The 14,507-nt window shown below is 36.3% G+C and overlaps 1 protein-coding gene across 1 annotated transcript in view; it reads left to right on the plus strand.

Moving 5' to 3' along the window:
- Nucleotides 1–14,507, plus strand: part of BMPR1B (bone morphogenetic protein receptor type 1B) — a 216,414-nt gene that overhangs the window by 47,887 nt on the left and 154,020 nt on the right. The window lies entirely within an intron of this gene.

A 14,507-nucleotide genomic window follows, 5' to 3' on the forward strand; every position in this document is an offset into this window, starting at 1 on the left:
CTTTCACAGCCATACATTGCAACTGGGAATACCATAGCCTTGACTATACGCACTTTTGTTGACAGGGTGATGTCCCTGCTTTTTAGTGTGCTGTCTAGATTCGCCATGGCTTTCCTCCCGAGGAGCAAGCGTCTTTTAATTTCTTGGCTGCGGACCCCATCTGCAGTGATCTTGGGGAGGCAGGAGGTTTATATAAATCTTCTATCTTGGAATAATAATTTTTGAAGATTCAATATGTCAACTGATACGTTTAATCAGGAATGGTGTCCTGAAGCAATCTGGTACCCTATTTTCTTACCAGTGCTCTTGTATTGGCTGGTATATGAGCATGGAAGTATTAACGTGCCTCTCAATCTCTTATAATTGTGAATAAACTATAGTGTAATTGAGACTATTTTGCTTTGTTTAATCTCAGCACACCCTTCCAAAATCAGTGACTCAAAGTTTTTGTTAGCTTACTGTTATGTGTGCCACAAGATTTTGAAATATGGCTGTTTTAACAATCATTGTCTTATCTATATTTGCTTTTTTTCTACCTAGAAGCATACTTATTATCTAGTGTTGCTACAATTGTGTCTAATTGATTAGGCTTGGCCAATATTTGCATAAGGACCAATTCGGGTTTAGATTTGTTTAAAAACAATACAATAGTTTTATTTTTTTTAAAAAGAACATAATGAAGTAGTGAAGTGCATCCTCATCTTAAATTGTGGATATTATAAGCAATTATCAGATGACATGCGTTTTTCTTCACCATTTAAATGCTTGGGCAGTGGATATAAGGTAATTCTGCTACACTGAATTATTTTTTAAAAAGATGGAAACGTCATTTAGGGATTGCATTTTGTTCACTCTTTCCTTTTCCCGCCTAATGCTTCAAAACCTGTAGGAGCAAGATCCAAATCAAACAGTTCTATAATGTTGTACTTATAGATCAGGGTTTCTCAACCTTGGCAACTTTAAGATCCCTGGAGTTCAACTGCCAGAATTGCTGACTGGGGAATTCTGGGGGTTGCCTCCTCTGGCAACATTTCCTGAATGTGACAATAGAATTAAAGATGATAAAAAAAATGAAGAAGCTAAAGAACTCATCTTTAATTGGTTCTGGGAGGCACAATTTTAAGGTGTGCGTCTTGTCCCAAAACTAGGGCTTATTTGGAGGGTGGGGTTTATATTAGGCCCACCCCCAAAAAATCAAGCTAGGGCTTATTTTCGGGTAGGTCTTACTTTCAGGTAAACACGGTAGAACAACTGTGGACAAGCAAAGGAAAAAAAATAAGGAAGTAGTAGGTGCCTTGGGAGCAATCCCAAAACAACTAGAGCACCACTTGAATATCATTACCATTGATAAAATCACCATTAATCATTTGCAAAAGACAGTTTTACTTGGAACATCTTAGATTATACCTTTAACACTATCATACAAGTCTGCCTATCCTAAGTTCTTGGGAAGGACTTACATAGGTGGGTAAAAATGCCATATTCAGTCTAAACATCTTGACTTTGTGGCCAAGTACGATAATAATAATGAGTCTTTAAATTCTGTGGATTAGGCTTTTTCCCATTTGGTTATTGAAAATTGTGATGTAGAAAATAGATGTGGGAATTTTAGTAAAAATATTAAATATTTGTCTCCATATAGTAGAATTGAGAGGGTGTAACTGATTCTTTCCCACCTGGTGCTCAGTTAGAATAGTCATTAAAATTATAGTTAGTTACTATAGGAAACAATTCTTGCTGTCAAGAACTACAGGTTGTTATTCCTTTTATTCATTTTTTTCAATTGATTTTTAGACGAAAAGAAAAACAAAATCTGGTATTTTTCCAAAATGGACTGTGCTTTTTCTTTCTTCTATGCTCCCCCCACCCCGCCCCAAGTGTCTTGTGTATTGTAACATGCACTCCTTTTTGATACAAATATTCTTACTCATTTTCATGTGTAATGGGAAACATTTCATAAACTACCTGGAGAAGTGCCTTCCATCTTGTAACATTTTTCTTGTAATTTGCTGCACTCTCAGAAGTCTAATGATAGATTCTTATCATTTGAAATGTTTTTTTGAAGTCTATCGATTTTAAGTAATTTCCTTAATTACTTTAATGCTACCTCCGTAATTATTCCAATGTGTTCCTCTTTATCCGAATTTGTCTGGTGGGGCATGTAATTGGCATAGCAGGATAAAGGCCAATTTGCTTTATTAGGCTGCCTTGATTTCGTTTCTGCGGGATTATTCACAGCGGATTAAGTTTTAAAGGCTGGCATTTTCTTTTCAAATGTTGTTTGGTGAGAGTCTTAAAACAAACTCTAATAACACTGAGGTTCACTGAGAATTCCCTGCAAAATGTATCTATCTGCCTTTTGTGATTTTAAATAGAACAGGATTAATAAAGAGGCTTTAATAATTATTGTTTTGGTGTTACAAATCTTTGATTTTACCTGAGCTTCTCTAATATTTTACTGCAGGGAAATGTGGAGGAATTCAATCTACCTAGGTGGTTAATGAAGTAATTTGTTCCTGGTATTAGGACTTGAAAGCTCAAACTGTGGCAGTTCTCCTGTTAGTGATGCTACAACTAATACTCCTGCCTCTTTGCTCTATTACAGAATTAGAAATTCCTTCAACAGAGAAAACAATTTCAAAGAAAGTCTCAATGCAGTGTATGAAAGTTTCCTGTATTTAGTTCATTATGAAGTAGTCAAGAGTGAGTGATCTGCACTTCTTCTTCGACTTATGACCACAATTGAACCTAAATTTTCTGTTGCTAATTGAGACATTTGTTAAGTGAGTTTTGACCCATTTTACCACCTTTTGCCACAGTTGTTAAGTGTGCAAAAGGGGATCACATGATCCCAGGACACTGCAACCTTTTTAACTATGAGCCAGTTGCCAAGCGTATGAATGTTGATCACATGACTATGGGGATTCTGCAGCGCTCTTAAGTGTGAAAAATGGTCATAAGTCACTTTTTTCCAGTGCTTTTCTAACTTCAAAAGGTCACTAAATGAACTGTTGTAAGTAGAGGATGATCTGTAATGGTGTTATGAACACTGTTAAGAAGGAACCTTGCTCTGGCGAAATGGGTGGAGAATTTCTGGAGAGGACATTAAAAAAATTCAATTTCTCTGGAGAATTTTGAATTTTGAAACCCTATTTGCTTTCAGCTGTACCTTCTATCACTACTGTAGGTTCTATAACTACTACGGACATAGTTGTTTTTCATTTTTATCTCTTCTTTCTTATTCTTCAAAATTAAATATAATACAAAAACAACAATAAGATTGTATCCTGAAAATCCTCTGTTTAAGGAGGCTCATGGATTGAATTTTCCGTCTATCTGTTTACCGTTTTACCACAATTCCTAGAGAGCGTGAGGGATATTGTCCAAGAATTTGACATGATTTTTTTCTCCAGTTTTGAATAGCTTCTTACCCTGAATAGCTGCTCTAGTTCCCAATATTCAGGAGACTGTCCCACAAACCATTTGGAAAAGATTTTTGAAAGAATGCGGGTGATTTGAGGGAAAGTAAATATTAAAAAAGTGCAGTAGTGTTCAAGACAAAGACTTACCGTCTGTTTTTTTTTGGTCATCTTGATATTGTACTTAACTTTTCTTGTGGCAGAGTATGGATTAATGCCTGTGTTGCAATAGACAAAAGAGAGATAAATGGACAATACTAAACCCTAGTGAAATCACTCAATCATTGCAAAAGACGGATGGCATTTATTTATGTATTTATTAAACTTGTATTTCACTTTTTATTTAGGAATTGAAAGCACCATGCATTAGCACTCCTTCCTCCATAATTTTTTTCACAACAAGATCGGTTGTGTCCAGAATTACCCAGCTGGTTTCTATGATAGAGCATGGATTCAAACTTGGGTCTGTCAAATTCTAATCCATCTTTTTAACCACAACATCATACTGGCTCTGCAAACTACTGGTTCAGAATTATTTTTCTCTCTTGGGTCTTTTTTGTGGGTTCTTACTTAAACACATCAGAAATCTCTTAAACATGTCTTATTTGGAGCACTCTGTCCTAATGTGATAACCATTAACAAGGTACTTTGGAATTCTGAATATTATAGCTCTATTAGAGAAGGCTAAGCGAAGAAGCATTTGTTCACACCCTTATCTTTTCTTAAATTGAATTTCAATTAGCCCTTCTTAAAGCACCTATTATGCTTAGTGGTCTGTTTAAAATCCCTAGCACCTTCTGTCAGGATTACCTATCTAATTTCTCATATGTTTTTTTTTTTAAGAAGGAAAAAAAGCTGCTCTAAAGTTTATTTACAGATCTATGGCTTAGCTGGCAGTGGTGCTACTGAGTACACAATGGGTTCAGTGTTCATTATGTATATATTGGTGTTCTTTACAGATTACTTTAGAGCTTACTCATAATCTTGTGAACTCCATTTCTTGTTTTAAGAGTTGTGATGCCATTCCGACACTTCTTAAATGTTTGTCTTCATTTTAGATTTCTTCAGATCTATTTACCTATTTCATCTACCTACCTACCTACCTACCTACTATCTATGTCTGTCTGCCTGCCTGCCTGCCTGCCCCCCCCCCTCTCTCTCTCTCTCTCTCTCTCTCTCTCTCATCAATCATTGATCTATTATAGAGCTGTCATCCATCCATCTCATCTGTATCTATCTATCTGTCTGTCTGTCTGTCTGTCTGTCTGTCTATCTATCTATCTATTTATCTATCCATCCATCCATCCATCCATCCAATCTTTGTCCTCCATCTATCATTATCTGTCAACCATCATCTCTCTCTCCCTCTGCTCCCGTCTTTTGGAACCCCGGGAACCCAGTTTTTTGAATGGGGAAAATATTCAGTTTTTACTTGCCTTTGTACTGCAGTATAGGACTGGTGAGTTATCAATTCCAGCTTTAATGTTCAAACAGAAAGATTAAAACTAGACTTTTTGATTAGTATAGATAAGGCCTACACTATAGGTGATAAATCCACATTTTTTAATATGCAGATGTAAGTGATAAAGTTCTGCTGAGTCAATTGTCTTGCTTCTTAGTTTTTAGAAATGACACTTTAGAGAGAATAAAATTTGAGGTTGGCAATCTTTTTGTTCCAACATATATTTCCATCCTCCTTCGATAAATGCTGAATCTGCCAATGTTCAATATTGGAATGGTGGCTGTTGTAGATATGTGATTAATTAAATGCATAACTCAGATAAACCAATTGTTTCTGTGTGATGCTGAGCAGTTTTGGAATTTTGTATTTGTCTATTTATAGTTGCTGTATTCTCCTTACTCTACTCTTCCTTATTATTTGCATTCATTTATGTTAATTCCTTGTTTGTTTTAGCTACAGTATAACTTGTTGAACAAACAATGTGGTTCATATATAATATTTTTCTATGCTACAAACTATACTTTAAAGAACATTTTGACTTAAATGTTATATGGCAACATTAGAGCCTGGCATATGATTGACTATGTAGTATTCCTGTTTTGTTTTTTAAACCTAGAACAATATTAATTTCTTTCCTATAATCATAAAAAAGAAAACTATTTCCATATATGTTTAAAAAGGCATGGCTCTTTTTGTGTATATAAGAGTTTATTGTAGATTTATCAGCAGTCTTTTAAAATTACCTTAGTTGTACATGTAGATATACAATAACATTATTTGTACAATCAATAGAGGGTGTAATTTTTTTAAAGGTATCTTTTGAGATAAGTGAGTGCCAGTATTTAGTAATATTAAATGAACGTTATTTGAAAATATAATCACTTCTGGGCATTTTCACACTCTGTTTAATTTTAAATATTGGCCTTATCCTTACATCAAACAATGTAAAAGAGAGCAGACCTGCTAAATATATTTGTTGTTTATGAGGCACTTTAAATCAGTTTGGAATATGGAACTGCCAGTGCTTTAGTAAACAAAAAGTATTGGTTTTCTCAAGCTAATAGCTGAAGAATATAAATACCTGTTTCAGAATTTTGTCAGATTACAGAATATGTTCTACCATTTTGACAAAAATATCTATTGTCTACTTAAAATTCTTTTGTATTCTATTGAAAGTGGTGTTTTTTCTAGAAATCTGATTGACAAAAATGCCAACTACCACATGATGGCAGGAGAAACTTACAGAAAATTCTTACTCTTCCATGGTGGTCATTCAGATGGCCGCAGTCCGACCCTGGTTTTACACCAACAAATAAAAGGCGAAACCACTTAAAAAAAACTAAGCCAGACATGTCAAACTCGTGACGTCACACATGACGTTGTGAGACGTACTGGGACTGTTTTGCCATTGCCGGCAATGGGATGGGCATGGCTTCCGGATGACGTGTCCGGCCTGCGGGCTGGGAGTTTGACACCCCTGATCTAAGCAAACAAATTCTACATCCCAAAAACTCATTGTTATTGTCCAATCTCACTAAAGAAAACAAAGAATACTCTTCCACAGCAAAGGAAAAATGCACTTTTCTAGCACAGTCAGATTCCTATGTATAAAACCACAGAACCTCTTCCCCAGATCTTCTAGTTCATCAGATAGTGGTAAACTCCCTTTCTAAAGTGATATTAGGTTGATGGTTGAGTTGACTTCAACATAGGTCACCAGCTTAAAATACTTTTTCTTTTTTCTTTTTCTTTTAAAATTGGGAGAACTGGAGCTTGGCAAGCACCTGCATTTCTGACCATTAAATAGTCTGAACATTAAATAGTGCCTGATGCAAGAATCTTCTCTTTTTGCGAAATGACTTTTAAAAATTTCTTTTCAGCAGGATAAGTTTGCTCCTGATTCAGAACTCTTGGAATCCTACATGTCTGCTTGACAAATGTTCTTTTTTGTAATTTTGACAAACAATTTTCTTCTCATTTGCCATGACAGGAAAGTAATGACAGAGATATAGCCTGTGACTTTCTGAATGCAATGGTTGGATTGCTGCAGATTGAAGATTAGATATTATAACCTGAAGATTTATTTCAGAGCAAAAAAACACAAAAGAAACATGCTTGATTCAGGCATTATTCAAAAACCTGTTTAAACCTTGAATTATTGAGCAAGTCCTATTGGCTGAGTTTATGTAATACTTTAAAATAAGATGCTTTAAACCAAAACTCTGAAAAACATCTTTTGGCTCAATCCAATGTGTGATCCTAGCCAGCATGATTGAAATGTCAGCCTTCACAGAAGCTTGGTAATGACGGTATCCTAGTTTATGAAAGGAAACTTCTTAAAAGACTGGGGAACATCCAACATTGCTTTCATCCTGTACCCCTAAGATAAAAACAGTGTTTGGTTGCTCCCTAAACCCCCCTATAATAATAAAGAGATACATGAGACACTAAATATAAATATATACATGTGTAAATGAAATGGAATTAGTGATGAAAAAGTAACACTACAACCAACCCTTGCATTTACAACCTTTGCTAAAGCAAAGGAAAGTTCATGTAAGATCATAAAGACAGTCACAGTTTCATTTAGTGAACACTTTGCTTAAAATTGAGTTATGGTTACCTGCATAAACAGTTTTATATATAGTAAACCAGTTGCTGCTAGAATGGGAACTTGCTGCATTCAAGTAGATAGCAACACTTATTATATTGTATGATCAGTGACCCAGGTGTTTAGACTGCATTTGGCATTTTTACTCAACTATCAAATCCTTTCCAAGGACTTCGGATAGGTAGATATTGTTGTTTGATGGTGTTAAAGTTATTGTTGCAGGATGCAAGCTGTTCCAAGCAAAGCTGCCTTTGCAGTTGATTGATGGTGAATAATAATATTATTATCACCTCAAGATGACAAATAGAGGAAATAGGCTCTCTTAGGGATGGAACACCATTTTTCAGAAACTGACTGAAGACATGCTGGAACAACAAACAGTAATTACTTCCCATTTGGTACTCCAAATTAACACCATATGGAAGTAACATTCATGCTTTGATGCTTCAGCATGTGTTTTGTTTACATATTCGTTCAAGTTTTCACACTAGATTTTAAGATGTATTCTTTGTCCCTATACCTTTAGTTTTCACACCTGGTTAACTTTGTTAAGGCCGAAATGGGACAAAGTTAAAAACAAGAAAGACATTTTATTGTTCTCCAAAATGAAGTGGTTTGGTTGCCTGCTTGCCACTAACCCAGAGGAGATGAAATTTGCATAACGCTAGGTTTTTCTCTTGAGTGTCACATTGGAATCTAAGCTTAAGCACAGAAAAATACACTATTAAGTAATTTCACTATGTATTTCTGTATGAATCTTTGAAATATATCATTAAATCTCTGAACCCAGAATAATAACATGGAATATGTTATTAACATATGGAATAATGTTATTACAACAACAACAACAACAGCAACAACATGGAATAATGCACTTTAAAACATATAAAATAGAGAAAATATCTTTTCTTCCCTGGAACTTTAATTTGGTTCTGTTTTGTTTTGTTTGGTTCCAAAGGATATTTTTTACAGAGAAGTTGCTGGGTGTATGTGCAAACAAAATCTTTGACTATTATTTAAGAATCTTACCATATCTTTTCCCAGTGTTATTTCATTTTGAGAAAGAAAAAAAAAGCAATGCCAAAAAAACACCATTTTGTCAGAAAACCTTTCTGGACATTCTTGGAAGGGGAATGTGTGGGATATTACAAAAATTGGGCTGGAAATTCAACAATGTATAATTTATAACTAAAATGTATTTGGTCAACCAGTGAAATTTTCATTATTGCGATGCAATACAATAAAATGCGATATATAGTTTCAGGGCCAGTACCATTGCAGGGCAAAATCTTTGAGCGATGGGAATCTTTTGAAATCTACCATGTAGCATAATTGATGGCATTAAGTTTAACTGGCTTTTGAAAAGACTGTTCTGTATTTACTTAAATATAAGTTATTCAAATGTTTAATTATGACTGTAAAAAATAAGGCTTTCAGTAGCAAATTACTGAAATTACCACTTTTCAGCAGCAGCCTCAGTTATTAGGAACCCATACATGAAAGCCATAAATACATGCAATATCTAAGATACAATCTGTCTCGGGCTACTGTTGAAATTTGGAGGAAATGTTATACTTGGAGGGATAGGTATATATAGGGCTGAGGGGATACTATGTCAAGAGTCATTAAAAAGTGATTTATATACAGGTTGTACTCAACAACAGTTCATTTAGTGATCTTTCGAAGTTACAACAGCACTGAAAAACATGACATATGACCGTTTTTCACACCTACAGTGCTTGCAACATCCTCAGGTCACATGATCAAAATTCATATGCTTGGCAACTGGTTCATATTTATGACGTTTTCAGTGTCCTGGACTCCCGTGATTGCCTTTGTCTGAAATGGTATAGGGTTTCCTGCCTGAGCAGGGGGTTGGACTGGATGACCTCCAAGGTCCCTTCCAACTTTATTATTATTATTATTATTATTATTATTATTATTATTATTATTATTATTATTATTATTATTATTATCCCAGTTGCAATGTATGGCAGTGAAAGCTGGACCATAAGAAAGGCTGAGCGCCAAAGAATTGAAGCCTTTGAACTCTGGTGCTGGAGAAGACTCCTGCGAGTCCCTTGGACTGCAAGGCGATCAAACCGGTCAGTCCTAGAGGAGATCAACCCTGACTGCTCTTTAGAAGGCCAGATCCTGAAGCTAAAACTCAAATACTTTGGCCACCTAATGAGAAGGAAGGACTCACTGGAGAAGAGCCTAATGCTGGGAAATATTGAGGGCAAGAGAAGAAGGGGACGACAGAGAATGAGGTGGCTGGATGGAGTCACTGAAGCAGTAGGCGTGAGCTTAAATGGACTCCAGAAGATGGTAAAGGACAGGAAGGCCTGGAAGAACGTTGTCCATAGGGTCGCGATGGGTCGGACACGACTTCGCAACTAACAACATTATTATTATTATTATTATTATTATTATTATTATTATTATTATTATTCCTACTTCTGTAAAGCCACTGAGATACCTTTTGTGATCTTCTGACAAGCAAAGTCAATGGGGAAGTCAGATTCACTTAAGAACTGTGTTAATAACTGAACAACGTGCAGTGATTCAACTAAAAATTATGGCAAGAAAGGTTGTAAATTGGGACATAATTTACTTAATGAATGTCTAATTTAGCAACAGGTTTTGGGTTCAATTGTAGTTGTACGTTGAGGACTACCTGTACTTTATAAATATAGTTTATAATTATATTAATACATGATCTGCATTTTTTAAAACTGGCTGTTTCAAAAATACAGAGGCCTTTTGGGGGAATGGAAATCCATTTCTTATTATATTATGTATCGTTCCAATGTACAGTTTAGAGCCACCACTGAAATCAGTGGTGAAGTTTCCTATATAATGTAGGTAAAACACATATGGGCTGAGATGATAAGAACTGAAAAGAAATCCTGCATATTTACTATATAGTGGAAAGCTGGAAATAAAGAATGAGTTAAACTTTACTGCTCACTGATGAGAGTTCCAGACACATTTTGCACAGGTTTAGAAATTTATCAGTGAACACTAAAAGTCATCTATTCATGATTGATTAGTAGTAGCAAATATATATTATCTTTTGAACTGAACTGAGCTCATCCATGGGAGTCTTAATTGAAAAAAAGACCACCTGCATATTTCTGTAAAACACAATTTTTCTTTAGCAGCATGTTTAGACCTGAGATCTTCCTAGATGTTTGGTGTCAGGTGTTCAGGATGTAGTTCGTGACATGGAGAATTTTGGAATATCAAAAAAGAACTCTTTACAATGGTTCTTTCTAGAGCAGACATGTCAAACATAAGGCCTGGGGGCCAGATCCGGCCCGCGAAGTGGTTTCATGTGGCCCGCGAAGCCATCCTGGAAACAGTGAGGGAATGGCCCCCACTGCCTTGGCCCTGGCCCAGAGACCCTCCTTCTGCCAGAGATCCTCAGATCTGTCCCACTCCTGCCCAGACCCCCATAGGCACCCTTGATGCAAATGATGTAGAGCTGGCCATGCCTACCCAGTAGGCCATATGCACTCTAGCCGCGCCCACCCAGTAGGCCACACCCACCCTGGCCATACCCACCCATTGATGCGGCCCTCAATGAAATTGAGTTTGACACCCCTGTTTTAGAGAAATTGCTAACTGATGTGATGGAAGGTTGATTTGTCTCAGAGAAGAGGGAAGAGACTGTGAGGTCATTACAAAAAATATATTTAGGTCTTAGGAAAGCATTAAAAAAAAGCTACCTTGAATTGGAGTAGAAAGTAGCTGTGAAAGCTTTTCAGGATTCCCAAAGCAAAATAAAAAATAGCTGTAATATCTGTTTTTTGTCTCTCCTTTTCTAGAGAAATGCTTCACTTATTGTTTATTCCCACGTACATGTTGTGATACATTCAAATGCCAAAACCAATTCCTTGAATTGGAAAGCAGAAAAAATAATGATTTGCTTATTAAATATTTCACAATGATTTGAAAGATAACGTTGGGGTTAAGTTCAATTATCTATATGGGATCCAGGCAAACAATTCCAAATCAGTTTATTTCTTATACTTAAAATGGAATAGGCCTTCTTTTGTTCTAAGAATTAATGTTGACACATTAACTACATTAGGGGACGCAGTGGCTCAGTGGGTTAGGACGCTGAGCTTGCCGATCAGAAGGTCGGCAGTTTGGTGGGTCGAATCCCAAGTGCCGCATAACAGTGTTACTCGTCCCAGCTTCTGCCAACCTAGCAGTTCGAAAGCACATAAAAATGCAAGTAGAAAAATAGGGACCACTACGGTGGGAAGGTAACAGCATTCCGTGAGCCTTTGGTGTCTAGTCATGCCGGCCACGTGACCACGGAGATGTTCTCGGACAAGCGCTGGCTCTTCGGCTTTGAAACGGAGATGAGCACTGGCCCCTAGAGTCGGAAACGAATAGCACGCATGTGCGGGGGAACCTTTACCTTTTTATTAACTACATTTGTCAGATTTGAGTTGTAGTGGAAGTTTTGTACCGTTAGCTTTCTTTCTCCACCACAGTGTTTGATGCACATATACTCTCTCATATTCAGTATAATGATTTATTACCAAAAATGTTTAATGAGCAACTGTAGAAGATAAATGATTGGCTATTTTTAAATATGGGTTGATATTAGATGACCGTGAGCTGGCTGAAAAGGGAAAGCCGAAGAGGAAAGAGTAGAAATAAAATACCATATGAAGAAGAGAATAATTAGGGCTACGTTTCAAAGGCAACTTTACCTCAGAATGTTTGACAGGATATTCATTTGATCCCCGTCATGCTGAATTTCATGTGTGAGGCTCAAAAGACAATTGAGTGAGCTGTATATGAGCAGTTACTTCGGTGTCCTGAACATCAATCTTGCCAAACTTCACGAACAGACAGGGTTGGAACGCTTATAGAATTTGTTTGTTTTATATATACATTGATATAGTCACCCATTTCCAACAAATTCTCTGTGTTTTCCAATCAATAATTAAACAATGTCTAAAACTACAGGTAGTACTTGACTTACAATAGTTCATTTAGTGACTGTTACAAAACCATTGAAAAAAGTGACTTATGACTGTTTTTCACACATGGTCACAGAATCAACATTCCTATGCTTGGCAACTGATTCATATTTTTGAGGGTTGCAGTGTCCTGTGATCACCTTTTGTGATCTTCTGACAAGCAAAGTCAGTGCGGAAACCCGATTCACTTACCAACCATGTCACTAACTTAACAGCTGCAGTGATTCAGTTAACAACTATGGCAAGAAAAGTCATAAAATGGAGCAAAATTCACTTAACAGATGTCTCACTTAGGGACAGAAATTTTGGGCTCATTTGTGGTTGTACGTTGAGGACTACCTGTATATGTAACAAGGAAATACCTTCTGGAAAGTGAGGATTTAGGAAATAAACAAAACCATGGTGCCAAGTCAAACTTATCTATCAAATCGGATCCCAGCACTTTGGGGGGGGGGGGCGGGGAGAAGGGAACCAGATCTTCAAATTATACAGAAGGCTAGGAAGGTAGAGGCCTGCCAAACTTCAGGAGGCAGAGTGTTTCACAGGGCAGGGACTGCCACGGAAAAGTCACACTTTTGAGCCCCCAACACTTTTGAGCCCCCATTAGATGGCAGTATTTAGGGCAGACATGTCAAACTAGTGACGTATCGGAGCTTTTTCTCCATTGTTGGCAATGGGGTGGGCACGGTTTCCTGATGATGTGTCCGGCCCGTGAGCTGGCAGTTTGACACCCCTGATTTAGGGGAAGGGACTAGGAGCATTCCTGTCATATCCAACCTGGTAGGATGGATAGATATCCTTAGGGAAAGTGTTCCTGCAGATAATCTGGCCTAGGAATGAACTCAGGAACTACTGTATTTAATGCTGATCAAAACAAAGTTTTTGTCTGAGTCAATAAATGAAAATATGGGGGCCCCCCCAACAAATTTATGTTATATAAACCTTCTTCTTCTCAAGGCTAATGTGAATGGATAGTTTTTACCCATCTCTAAAATTATTATCAGGCAACAGTCATTTATGTAAATCTGCTTTTGTGTATAATATTCTGCATATAAAACAAATATAGCAATCAGTGTTGGATGACAAAGGAGCTAAAACTGAACAAAACATTTCTTGATGCAAACCAAACTGCCATAAACTCAGTTGCAAGACTTCACATTTTCTAGATCTTTGTAAGGGTGGATACAAGTATAAAATGCAAAGTGTGAGGGCAAAGGGACAGATGGTCAGAACAAGTTGAAATCTGACATTGCAACCATGACTTTTGCTTTTAGATGCTTTTAAATTTAAGATCCCTTGTAAATTGATTTAATTAGGCTTCCAATTTTCCTGCTGGGGAAATTAGGAAGAGTTTTCTAGTGTTGCCCTAATTTTGGAACTGGTCCCAAGCTGGGTGGATATCAATAGATACAATTACAGAAATACATAGATGCATTTGAAATTCAATTTCCTATCTTATATTTCATAACCAAAGTAAGATTAACGGAAATGATTCTGAAGCCATGATAAAAAGATTCAAAGTTTTAATTTGAAGGTGAACAAAATTAGCAGTTCCATTATAATGTACCATTGCTTCTATTTCAGCATAAATATTAGATGTGCAAATGTGCTTATAGACATTTTACTTCAAGATAAATATAGATAGAGCTAAAATCTAAATAGAATTATATCAGCAAAACTGTATAATGTCATAGAGTCTGTAAATGTGGAAGTATTTGAGAAAAAGGTACCTTTGTATCTCCATAGAAATACATTTTTTCTTCACAGAGTAACACTTGGTACTGTACTGAATGGATTTAGTGTCAAGGAAAATGAGTATAAATGTATTTTTCTATTATGATTTCTTTTACCTTCAAAACAACTGTGTGTACATGGAATTAAATTCATAAAAAGAAGAAGCAAAAAAGATGGAATAATCTGTATAAAAGCATAAGATATTATTCAGGTTGCTTTCTTTCTTTTAAATAAACTAAATATACTGTAACTCCTGGGAAGATTGTTTGAGAAAGTAT

This window comes from Vipera berus, assembly GCF_964194415.1.
Source record: "Vipera berus genome assembly, chromosome: 7".
Classification (NCBI taxonomy): domain Eukaryota; kingdom Metazoa; phylum Chordata; class Lepidosauria; order Squamata; family Viperidae; genus Vipera; species Vipera berus.